General features: G+C 37.3%; 2 non-coding genes across 2 annotated transcripts; both read left to right on the plus strand.

The window, feature by feature from the left end:
* Positions 1 to 11455: 11455 nt before the first annotated feature.
* On the plus strand, positions 11456 to 11582 carry LOC120202526. The gene has a single exon (XR_005523739.1). It is a non-coding gene; the product is annotated as a small nucleolar RNA SNORD14 (small nucleolar RNA).
* A 211-nt stretch (positions 11583 to 11793) lies between these two features.
* On the plus strand, positions 11794 to 11920 carry LOC120202527. Its single transcript, XR_005523740.1, has one exon. It is a non-coding gene; the product is annotated as a small nucleolar RNA SNORD14 (small nucleolar RNA).
* Positions 11921 to 13371: the final 1451 nt, after the last annotated feature.

A 13371-nucleotide genomic window follows, 5' to 3' on the forward strand; every position in this document is an offset into this window, starting at 1 on the left:
CTCAAGAGTCTACTCCTATCGTTGAAGAGGCCCCTATCATTCCTCGAGAGTCCCCTCCCACCGTTCAAGAGGCCACTGTCATCGTTGAAGAGGTCCCTCCCACCATTCAAGAGCCCGATTCACATGGCGTCATACGTAGGATTCTTGAAAAACCCTCTGACGTGCCGGACATGATGGATTCAAGTTGGCTCTCGTATGAGTTACCGGCCAGTACCATACCGGTATCTGAAGTGGAGAGGAAACAACTACCGGACACAATTCTGGATAACACCCTTTGGGCTAAGACCGCAATTGATTTTTATCTACATGAGCGGAGCCAGGGGTGTTTCACTGACATATGCAAGCTCAACGATGATATCTATTTGTTGCTTGATCGGTCTTGATGGGGCATATTATTAGGGGTCGAAGACAATGGCTATTTCGATGGAGGGGTAAGTCTTATATTTTTCTTATATTTTAATTTGATTATTTTTTTTTAAATTTATGTAAGTTACTAATATATGTTTTTTTTGTAAAACAGCATATCGATGCGTGGGTGTCACGTCTTCTAATAATTAGGAAACTTAAGGAAAATAAAAGAAATACACGATATACAATTATGCCGACGTCTTTTAACGCCGTTCACTTGAAGAATCAACGAGATGAATCATTTGCGTTGGGTAATGGACAAGCTAAACTTTATCCTGCATGGTGGGAGGTCGATAAGGTTAGTGTTTATTTTAGATTGAGTTTAAAGGTATTCATAAATAAGTGTGCAAATGAATGAATTATTACTTATGATTGGAGGTGTTTATCCCTGTTTTGGAACGTAAACATTGGCTTCTCGTCGAGCTTCAGATCCCATCCCTTAAGGCAATAGTATATGACAGCATGATAAATTACATATCATTGGCTGATTTAAGAGATATTATTAAGGGATGGAGCTCTCATTTGGCTAAATTCTTGGATGCGATAAATTATTCCACTCGTTCTGGAAACAAGAAGCCAAAGAAGCTCAATATTACAGTTAGCAGAGACGAGACCGCACCACAACAAACGAAAGGACCCAGAGGGGATTGTAGTCCTCTCGTATGCTTGGCGTTGGACCGTTTGATCATAGGAAGTATAAAGTATCTACCTCCCACCGATAGAGATAGAGCTGCAGTGGGGTTGTGGTTTCGGCATTATATGGCTAGATCGATATATACGAGACGCTGCCCACCTGCATCCGCGTTATAAAAATGTCCATAAACAATTGGTATGTTTATAGGCTTGTGGTTTGAAAATGTTTGGTTAAGTACCTAGAATTCAATAATTTGCTGTTTGTAGGTTTTAGATGTGTAGAAAGTGTTGTTTGAGCAAATGTTTGGTTTATGCAGGTTAATCTCAGAAGTGAGCTGCGTGAAAATGATGTATGGCTACAAAAGTTGATTCAATAGTAGATGAGGAAATAAGAATTATTGCTTATTTTTTGATTGTTTAATTGATTTGTAAAAGGTGATTTGTAAAAGTTGATTTGTTTAATTGATGTTAACATAATTCTTATTTGTGCTTGTTTAATTGATTGAAATGTAATGGTTGATTTTGTTGATTTCAATCTGCATTATGTTGAAGGCAAAAATTACTATCGCAATGCGAAATGAAAATCGCAATGCGAAATGAAAATCGCAACGAGAGAATCGCAATGCGAAATGAAAATCGCAACGACAAAATCGCAACGCGAAACTAAAATCGCAACACGAAACTAAATTCGCGTTGCGATTTTCATTCCGCTTTGCGATTCCCTCGTTGCGATTTTCATTTCGCATTGCGATTCTCTCGTTGCGATTTTCATTTCGCATTGCGATTATCTCGTTGCGATTTTCATTTCGCATTGCGATAGTAATTTTCGCGTTGCGATAGACATTAAAATGATTGCGAATGTCATTTTCGTGTTGCGATAGTCAAATGATTGCCTATTAAGTGATAACAACTGAACAGATCATAGCAATTTTCAAACTCAAGTTACTAATACATGCCTAACTGAAAATGTTAAAAGTTCACACATAAAATCTACATAATACAACGTTTGCATTTAAAAATCACCTAAGTTAACAGTCCCAAAAGGTGAAGCCAGTTGTGATTGGGATTTTAAAGATGATTGCGATTTTGATTGCCTTTTTCTTGATACCATATGAGCTTTGGATTTTGATGATGATCCATATTTTGCTAGAGAAAAAGATGATTATGATGGCACTGGTGATCCACATGTCAACCTTGTATGACCACTTTCCTTGCACCGACTACATGTCGATCTCTTCTTCTCTTCACTCTTAGACGGTATACGATCGTGACTTTTTGGTCGGCCAGGTAGCCTTCTGTCCATGGCTGGTGGCAAAACTGTTTGTAAGTCATCTGGTATGTCCCACTCAGAAGGATGTGGAATAGGGTAGACAATCTCGGCATAAGTCTGTCGATATACTTCTGTAGTGTAGCAATCCATAGCGTATGTGCTTGAATCATCTTGGTTTAGATGAAGAGCAACTTTTATAACATGGCCACACGGATAACCAGATGTTTGCCATTTCATACAACTACACGTCCTTGCATTTAGATCGACAAGCCCATTTAAGTTATTATCCAGTACTTCAAACAAAGTGTTTGAACATGGTTCAACTCTCCATGACGTTGACTTCACAACACGTTTCGTTATCTTTTTTTCAGTCCATGGTGTAACACGATGTTCCAATGTTCCTGTAAATTTAAATAAATAATACTTAGTAAAATATATGATAAGTTACGAATTCAAAGAAATAATACATGTATGGTTTCTTTTCTTGTAGTACCACTGTTGAATAGAGGCTCGAAAAAACTCCATTAACATAGTAATGGGTAATTTCCGGGAATGACGACTTAGAGCGTTGATTGATTCTGCACTATTAGACGTCATGAAACCATATCTTGCTCCAAGTTGATGTACTCTTGACCATCTTTCAAACCCGACATCTTCTAGTGTTTGAGCACACTGAGGCAAAACATGTCTTAAACAGTTTATATGCTTATTGAAATCCACTTCCCGATAAGCTTTTACAGCATTCCAGTATGTCCATTTGTGCTTTTTTATACCAGCAGACCTTGATTTTAGATTTCTATACAAATGAACACCACAAAGTCCATGAAAAACATCTGGGAAACACCTTCTAACAGCGTTGTCAATTGAGTTTGCCCTATCGGATATGATTGTCAGATTGCTAATAGGACCTATGCAATCCCTAAGATACCCCATAAACTATGTCCATGAATTAGAGGTTTCAGATTTTCCAACCCCGTAAGCTATTGGCAATATCCCATTATTAGCATCCATGGCTACTGCTAATAAGTTTACTCCAAGGTATCGACCTTTCAAATGTGCTCCGTCAATTATAATAATTGGGCGCATGCAAGTAATAAACGAACGAATCTACAAAATAATATACACAAGAAATATAATCATTTAAATGTGAAATGCATGTAACTAACAAAAATGAGTCAACAAAATTATATTGATTTACTAACCGCAGCACCAATGGCGATAAACAGCAACTCAAACCGTCAATCTCTATCTGTTTTGATATGAGTTATCGACCCATGATTTTTCAGCTTTAAATTGTGACAATAAGCCGGCAGTTGGGCAAACGATGCTTCTGGCGACCCCCTCAACAATTCCAAGGCATAACATTTGGCTCTCCAAGCTTGAGAATATGATATACTAATCTTGAACCGAGCATTCATGTCAGTCATAATTTCATGTCCCCGATATACCCTGCCATTCAAAAACATTAACTCAGCCAGAAAACCACCCAACACCTTTTTGTTTGTCTGTCTATGGTGAGGAAAAACTTGGGTTCTTGAACATGTATGTTTATCAATAAAAGTCCTAACTTGAAACATTTCGCAATCTTTTATCCTCTTTGCAATCATACGCCACGTACAGGTTTTATCAATCATACACCTTGTTTCGAAACGATCTTTGCTTGATTTGTTAACTTTTAGTTGATAGCCATCTTCCACACATTTCGTATACAAAGCTATCTTCAAGTCTTCATTTGTATCAAAACAATCATCTTTCTTGATACGAATAATTTTTGTGTAACAATCAACTGCTTTCTTTACCAACTCTTCTTCCGGTATCTGAAGTAATTCTGGCATATTCCAGTTATACTCCCGTGGCATTTTCTTTTCTTCGGGGACTTTTTCTTCTTCTTTTTCTTCCTCTTTTTCTTCTTCAGGGTTATATGAATTACAGAATGGATGTTCAATATGTTCATTCACAGTCGTAACTTCTTCCCCATTATCATCAACAACATCTTCCTCGGCAACGGTTGTTTCATCATCAAAATTCGGGTATTGACCAATATCAAAATCATTACACGCAGGGTCTGTTTCTTCTTCTGAAACATCATCAAAATCCGAGTATTGACCAATATCAAAGTCCGGGTATTGACCAAGATCAAATTTCGAATACTGACTAGTACTCACAATTTTTTTTGTTGGCTCATCATTGTCTAATTGGTCAATACGAAAATCGAAATTTGGTGCTGAAAGTTGATTGGGATTTGGATTAGAGAAAGGTTATGGGTTTTGAGAAAAACTTAGTTGATTACTACCCGCTACTGACCCAACAATACTACTTCTAGGTTCAACAACATACAATGTAACATCATCACTTGAAACACTAATGTAAGCAATGAATCGTTCAACATCTTCATTGTCAGTTAACAAATAAACTTTACCATTTCTCTGATAAGATAGCCTAAATCCACTTAGGGGCTCTAAATTCAATTTCTTTGAAACACGTAACATTATAGTTTCATAAGTTAACTTTTTTAATGACAGTTTTAGTTGAAGATTCATGGGTAAAGGCATATATTGTAAAACACCATGAACATTCTCCCATGACCCTCCAAAACACAAATCTATCCAAACATGATCAACATTAGATGATTTCATGGTTGTAAATTAATTTACTAAACAAACGAGCTGCGAAACTAAGACCTGTTGTCGGATGGGGAAGGATGTAAGAACGGATGTCGTCGGAGAGAGTGATAGATGGAGATAGAATGAGTTGCGATTTAGGGATTTAGGTTATGAGTTGTTGCTGCTGCGTAGATATATACAAAAAATATTTATGTTGCGAAACTAAAACCTATTGCGAACTTTGAAAATCGCATTGCGATTCTGTATTATCGCGTTGCGAAAGTAAGTATCGCTTTGCGATTTTCCTAATTCGCAATGCGAATAAGTAAATCGCAATGCGAATTTGGAAAATCGCAATGCGATACTGACTATCGCAACGAGATAATACAAAATCGCAATGAGATTCTGAATTTCGCAACGAGATTCTGAAAATCGCAATCATCTTCAAAATCCCAATCACAACCGGCTTCACCTTTTGGGACTGTTAACTTAGGTGATTTTTAAATGCAAACGTTGTATTCTGTGTATTTTATGTGCGCACTTTTAACATTTTCAGTTAGACATGTATTAGTAACTTGAGTTTGAACATTGCTATGATCTGTTCAGTTGTTATCACTTATTAGACATTCATTTGACTATCGCAACGGGGAAATCGCAACGCGAAAATGGCTATCGCAACTAGAAAATCGCAATGCGAAATGAAAATCGCATTACGATTTTCTCGTTACGATTTTCATTTCGCATTGCGATTTTCTCGTTGCGATAGTCAGTTTCGTGTTGCGATAGTCTGTTTTGCCTTCAACATAATGCAGATTGAAAATCAACAAATCAACTATTACATTTCAATCAATTAAACAAGCACAAATAAGAATTATGTACACACCAATTAAACAAATCAACATTTACAAATCATTTTTTACAAATCAATTAAACAATAAAAAAATAATAATAATTCTTATTTCCTCATCAATTATTGAATCAATGAATCAACTTTTGCACCCGTACATCCATTTCACGCAGCTCACTTAAGGATTAACCTGCAAAAACCAAACATTTGCTCAAACAAGACTTCCTACACATCTAAAACCTACAAACAGCAAATTATTGAATTCTAGGTACTTAACCAAACATTTTCAAACCAAAAGGAGTATATATGTTAACAAAACTTGCATTTGACTTACCAATTAACAATGGATACTTTCATAACGCGGATGTAGGTAGGCAGCGTCTAGAATATATCGCTCTAGCCATATAATGCCGAAACCACAAGCCTACTGCAGCTCTATCTCTATTGGTAGGAGGTAGAAACTCTGTGCTTCCCGTCGTCAAACGCGCCAAGCACATGCATACGAGAGGACCACAATCCCCTCTGGCTCCCGGCGATTGTTGTGGCACAGTCTCGTCTCTGACAACTGTGACATTGAACTTCTTTGGCTTCTTGTGTCCAGAATGAGTCCAATAATTAATCTCATCCAAGAATTTAGCCAAATGAGAGCTCCATCCCTTGATAATATCTCTCAAATCAGACAGTGATATGTAATTTATCATGCTGTCATATACTATTATCTTCAGGGATGGGAGCTGAAATTGGACGAGAAGCCAATGACGACGTTCCAAAACAGGGATAAACACCTGCAATCATAAGTAATAATTCATTTATTTGCGCACTTATTTATGAACACCTTTAAAAAATTTAAAAAATAAACACTAACTTTATCGACCTTCCACCATGCAGGATAAAGTTTAGCTTGTCCATTGCCTAACGAAAACGATTCATCTTGTTGATTCTTCAAGTGAACTGCGTGAAAAGCCGCCGGCATTATTGTATATCGCGAATTTTTTTTATTTTTCCTAAGCTTCCTTATTATTAGAAGACGTGACACCCACGCATCGATATGTTGTTTTACAAAAAAAAGACATATATTAGTGAATTACATTAATTTTTAAAAAAATTAATCAAAATCATATATAAGACAAATATAAGACTTGCCTCCCCATCGAAATAGCCACTGTCTTCAACCCCTAATAACACACCCCACCAATACCGATTAAGCAACAAATACATCTCATCGTTGAGTTTACTTATGTCAGTGTAACACCCTTGGCTCCGCTCATGTAGATAAAAATCAACTGCGGTCTTAGCCCAAAGGATATTATCCAGAATTGTTTCCGGTAGTTGTCTCCTCTCCACTTCAGATACCGGAAGGGTACTAGCCGGTAACTCATACGAGAGCCAACTCTCATCCATCATGTCCGGCAACGGTGGGGGTTTCTCAATAATTCGATATATTACCCCATGTGAATCGGGCTTTGGAATGGTGGGAGGGACCTCTTCAACGATGACAGTGGCCTCTTGAACGGTGGAGGGGACTCTTGAGGGATGATAGGAGCCTCTTGAATGATTGGAGGGGACTCTTGAGGGATGACAGGTGAGTCGGGCTTTTTCTTGCAGAGTCTCCGCACCATTGAGGTGAACAGAGACGTAATAGCACGTGCACGCCGTCTGATGCGTGAACTCTGTCGTGCAAGGAAAACTCGACGTAAAGCATCCACCTTATCGGGCCGCTAAAAAAAATTAATACATAAATCAGTAAATAAACAGACATGATATTAAACAAAGACAAATATGTTTCAAACTTGCATTGTATTTACCCAAGTCATTATTCTATCATAGTTCACAAAATGCATCAGATAACATTCCAGAAGTAAGCACTTATATAAACATTTAAAAGGACAACATATATAAACATTCAAGAAGAAGAATAGTTTACTTTCGCAACACGAAACTTACTTTCGCAATGCGAAAATGACTATCGCAACGCGGAAATGGCTATCGCAATGCGAAATGAAAATCGCAACGACAAAATCGCAATGCGAAATGAAAATCGCAACGACAAAATCGCAATGCGAAACACAAATCACATTGCGATTTTCATTTCATGTTGCGATTTTGTCGTTGCGATTTTCATTTCGCATTGCGATTTTGTCGTTGCGATTTTCATTTCGCATTGCGATAGCCATTTCCGCGTTGCGATAGTCATTTTCGTGTTGCGAAAGTAAACTATTCTTCTTCTGTAAATTGAAACTTGAATGGATTGCATTACTTCAACCAAAAGACAAAAAAAACCAAAAACAAATACTAACAAAAACAGTTTAGCAGTATTGGCAGCAACCGAATGAATTTATTAAGCAATCTAAGTGAAATGGTTAATCTAAGTGAAATTAGGAGTAAATTTATCATCAAGTTAAATATGAAAAATCTTAAACTTACCTCGTTGCGTAGAGTATGAACCTCATTCTGCAACGATGCTACCATCTCACGTAGAGCGGCTACCTCACCGCGTAAAGTAGACACCTCAACACGCCATGCACCATCGACTTTGCGTAAAGTACCGACCTCCTCACGCAAGGCATTGACCTCATCACGTAACTCTCCTAACTTATCCCGTGGAGGTGGAGGTGGAGAACAGGGAGATAAACGTCATGGCATCTTTGCCGGTCGCCTATCTTGCGGTGATGGTGGAGAAGAGGCTCGATGATGTGATAGAATAGGTGATGGCTATCGTTGTGGAGGTGTATAGTCGGGTCGATCAGGTGATGGCTCTGGGTGAGGTGATAGCTCTGGGTGAGGTGATGGCTCCCAAAGTGGAGGCTGCTCATCATCCGTGCCATCAAAAAAACGCTTACTAGCTTGCCACCAATCAGTGGCAAGCTCAGCTTCCGTGGGTGTCAGCCTCTGTAATGGAGTGTTGGCCTCCTAACAATATAAAAGCTCAAACAAAGTTAAACGTGTACTAGTAATAACTTGTTTATAAACATATGGTAGTATTTATGTTAACTTACATTATTTATTGTCGTATACCGTAGTAAATCTTCCCATTGCAAGGTCCGTTTCCTCTTCCAGGAAATAGCCCTGGGAATATCATTTGAAGTTTTTATTGCATATGTCTTCATGGCGGGAAATGCCTCAAATATCCAAATCTACAAACAATATAATAACAAACATTAGTAATTGTTAAATAATTACTTATAATTTTGGAAACATTATATAAAAATTCTTACCTTAAAGGCCCAAATAAAGCCTGTCAAAGTGTATTTGGAACCATCGCCATGCAAACTTTTTTGATCATCCAAGGCAGACGATAACTTATTCCATGTAGCTTTCCATAAATACGAGCCCCACGGAAACAGGTTCCACGCATTTAGGTCTTCTACCAATTTGATTAGATCATTCGGAATAGGTTGTCTGGCCTCTCTGCCTAAAAAGTCGGCATGCAAAAGTATTAGAAGGCATACTCGGACAACATCGACGTCATCCATCCGAGTAAAACCATCTTTCTTATTCAATAATATCGTCAGGTCTTCCACGTGTAGATTCGGCCTCTCCAGCTCAGGAAAAACCCGGGATAACCATGATGGGCGGGTAATGTGTCTAGTGTACCGACCTACATCATCGTGTCCGAAGCGTAGACCGGTGATTAAGCAAAACTCCTCCCGCCCAAAACACGTATACGCCGGTGGAAAATCAAACCATATCTCTTCATCACGACGTTGTATAGTATCTGGTAGATCCCTAGTCATGGTTTGAAGAAACAGGTGTGTCAACATCGCATCTCCACCGGGATGTTGTACTTTCAGCCATGGCCCGAAGCAAGTATCCTCAAACATTTTTCTTTGTGTAGGTGAAAGCTTCGACGCAATTGTTTTGGCCAGGCTGACTTTATTTTTTAAGGTCAATTGAGCCGAATAAAAGTTCTACAAAAAAAATAAACATACTAAGTTAGATATACCAAAAACTACACTGTGAAGATATACCAAAAACAATAATAAACATAAAGAGTAGTAGTTTATTCTTCAAACTTAAATTTGCAACACTGTGAATTTCTTATTTGTCTTTGTTTTTTGGTTGAAGTAATGCAATTCATTCAAGTTTCAATTTGCAGAAGAAGAATAGTTTCTGAAAATGAAAATCGCAACACGAAAATGACAATCGCAACGCGAATTTGACTATCGCAACGAGAGAATAAAATCGCGTTGCGATTTTGTCGTTGCGATTTTCATTTCGCGTTGCGATTCTCGGTTGATTTAATAAGCAATCTAAGTGAAATGGTTAATCTATTATTAAAATTACCAGTAAACTTATCATCAATTTCAATATGAAAAACCTAATAATAATGCAAAAATTTCAAAAAGAAAATAATTAAAAAAACTAACCCTCGGTGGTTAATTTGGTTGATTTTCCATTTCTGATTGTGAGGGTGGCTCTGAGAGATGGAGATAGACGGATTTCGCCGGATATGGGGACGGATTTCGTCGGAGATGGGTGAGAGAGTGAGAGATGGAGATGAGACTGAGTTGTGATTTTAGGTTTTAGGTTATGAGTTGCGATTACGGGATATACTGTGGACGGTTCAGTGTTCCAATATATTAATATTCGTGTTTGAAATTTGAAAATAAAATACGCTTTGTGATACTAATGGCGCTTTGAAAATCGCATTGTGATTATGTATTATCTCGTTGCGAAAGTTAGTATTGAGTTGCGAAATTAAGTATCGAGTTGCGAAAGTCAGTATCGCGTTGCAATTTTGTATTATCGCGTTGCGATAGTCAGTATCGCGTTGCGATTTTCCAAATTCGCATTGCGATTTACTTATTCGCATTGCGAATTGGGAAAATCGCAACGCGAAATTGGAAAATCGCATTGAGATAGTCATAATCGCGTTGCGAATCTGGAAACTGATTTGCGATAATGGAGATCGCGTTGCGAATTAGCGATCGCATTGCGATTTTGTTGGTCATTTTGGCAAATCCGGAAAAAGTTGGTTAAAATCGTATACTATATGGGATTTTTGGTCACTGAGGTTATTTTCTCTAATTTAAAATATAAAATAAAAATAGAAGGTAGTCGTTCGGTCCCAAATTTCATGGGTGGATTCACCTCGACCTCCTCAGTCCGAATCTAAATTCATGGTTGTTTCACCATCAGTCCGAATCTTGACTGAAAGATTTCGACTTCCTCACTTTTGATCTTCAATTCATAAACTTCAAAGCAAATTATGGCAAAATGGAAGTCAGATTTGGCTGATGGTGTCGAGACGAAATGACACATGAAATTTGGGACCGAACGACCACATCTACGACAGACGACGATGGCTGACAGTGGTATCCGATCCCCCTTTTTTATGTTATATTTTAAATTATTTTTATATTAAATAATAATAAAAATCCATGTCATATAATAATAATAATAAAATTATTCAAATTGATCAAAATATGAGTAATTCAAAAATTCATTAAGTAAATTAAAAAAAGATTAAAAGTACAATGAAGAATGGTGTAATTTACCCTAATATATGTAGTAAGAGAAAGTGAGAAACCCTAACTCGTTAGAAACGGCTACAAACCTAACTGCGCTTCTCTTTATAAACCCAAACTCAGCCATGTAACTCTCAGCAGCCCCCAGAACAATTCATAACCTAATTTCTCTGTTTTTAATTGTTTGGCATTTTTCTTTCGAAATCGTGTTGATTGGAATGAAATTGGTCGATGATGATAAATCCAAAGGGCTTGTTTCTCAGAAACATTCGCAGTTGCCGCCTGAGAGCTTTCGCCTTTCGCCGGGCTTGAGAGCTTCTGCTGCTTAGTTCCTTCCTTGGATGTCTGAGTCTCTTACTTCATCCTCTTTTTGTTTACATATGTAATTCGCAAAATCACAATGCGTTATCCCCTTCTGTTTTATGTTTAATCGAACCAAATCATTTCTCCCCCAAAATTTCCATATCCGTGTATCATCTTTTCGGGGTTTTATTGATTTTGCTTCTTGATTTTTATTTGCTAAACGAATGTGATTAATTGAATGATTGAAGCGAGTTATATATATGTCTATGATGATAACATGGAAAGGCTTGTTTCTCAAAAACATTCGCAGTGGCCGCCTAAGAGCTTTCGCCTTTCGCCGGGCTTGAGAGTTTATGCTGCTTTATTCCTTCCTTGGATGTCTGAGACTCTTACTTCACTGTCGCCTACTACTCTCAACACTGCCACTATCTCCGGCCGCCACCTTTGTTGTGGTCTTAATACCTCTAATCCCTTTGTAACCTTATTGCCCTTGCAAAATTGAATCATTGGAGTCGGCCGCAGTAAATTAAAACTCCATTGCAAAGTTAAATACTAAATCTCTTCCAAGTTTAAATTTTTGCACCTTGCTGCTCGCTGGTAAAATGCATGGCTATGGAAATTGAAATGGGATTTCAGGGGACAGTGGATTTAAAGATGATGGAGAAGGTAATGGCTGGTCGGTGGGCAGTGATAGAGACAATGGCCAGAGATAGTTGACGGTGGCTAGTAATGGGATTAGAATGATGAATTTTAAGTAATGGGTTTAGAATGATGAATTTTAAGGGTTTTTTTTCCTTTTGTAATTTTAAGAAGATATTATAGTTTCTTTCTCTTAAAATTAACAATATTTTTAAGGATAAAATATAGTAATGGTCATTGAATTTTTTTAAAGCTTTCAGTTAGGTCCTCTAACTTTTAAAACTTACAATACAATCCTCTAACATTTTGTCCGTTTGTAATATGGTCCCTAATGTAACCGGTCTTTTTTCGTCGTTACACTGCCGTTAGTATGGTTGCAATATGATTACTAAACTTTTCAAGCGCTTGCATTTAGGTCCCCTAACTTTTAAAACTTACAACAATGTCCTCAATTTCATTCTAAATCTCAATTTCTTTTTGATTTCGAATTTCCTTTTTCGATTCTCTCTTCTCATTTCCAGCGTAACTTTTCAGTCGGGGATGCATGAGAAGTTCTAATCTAACTTTGAATTATGTTGAGGTTTGACTTGAATAAAGGTCTATTGAGAGAAGACCCGACCAATGGACTATCGGGACCATCAACGATTCAAGGTGTAATGTTAGATATAGATCATCTCAGGTGAAACATAGATGTTCGATGAAATGCTTGTGAGAAAAAATGGGGGTTAAAAATGTAGAGTTGACAAATACTACTAAGATGAACTAAGTATCATTATTGAAAGTCACCAACAAAGATGAAATTTTATTGTATAAATGACATAATAATTTATTCGTTTAATCCTTATGGTTAAAGATTTTCCAATAGATGATCAAATATAATAAAATCTCAAACAGCGCATTCACCTCTCAGTCTCTTTCGCAACTCGAAAAGCATCATGACAGGGTCAAGTAGATGCTCCAAATATACTACCCTGTCATGATGCCTTTCGAGTTGCTTGCATGCAGAATTGTCTTCTAAAGCTATAATTCAATACAATTCAACTGTAAAATTTCCAAAACATGTAAAAAAAATCTAATTCGTTCATGATATATCATTACCATAATCAACATGAACTTATTAAAAATAATACGAGCTCACAGGACGTCGAAAACCACATGTCATATCAATACAATTCCCAGTAAACTGGTACCAGCAGTCTC

Source organism: Hibiscus syriacus, unplaced genomic scaffold (assembly GCF_006381635.1).
Source record: "Hibiscus syriacus cultivar Baekdansim isolate YM2019G1 unplaced genomic scaffold, ASM638163v2 tig00008843_pilon, whole genome shotgun sequence".
In the NCBI taxonomy this organism is placed as follows: Eukaryota; Viridiplantae; Streptophyta; class Magnoliopsida; order Malvales; family Malvaceae; genus Hibiscus; species Hibiscus syriacus.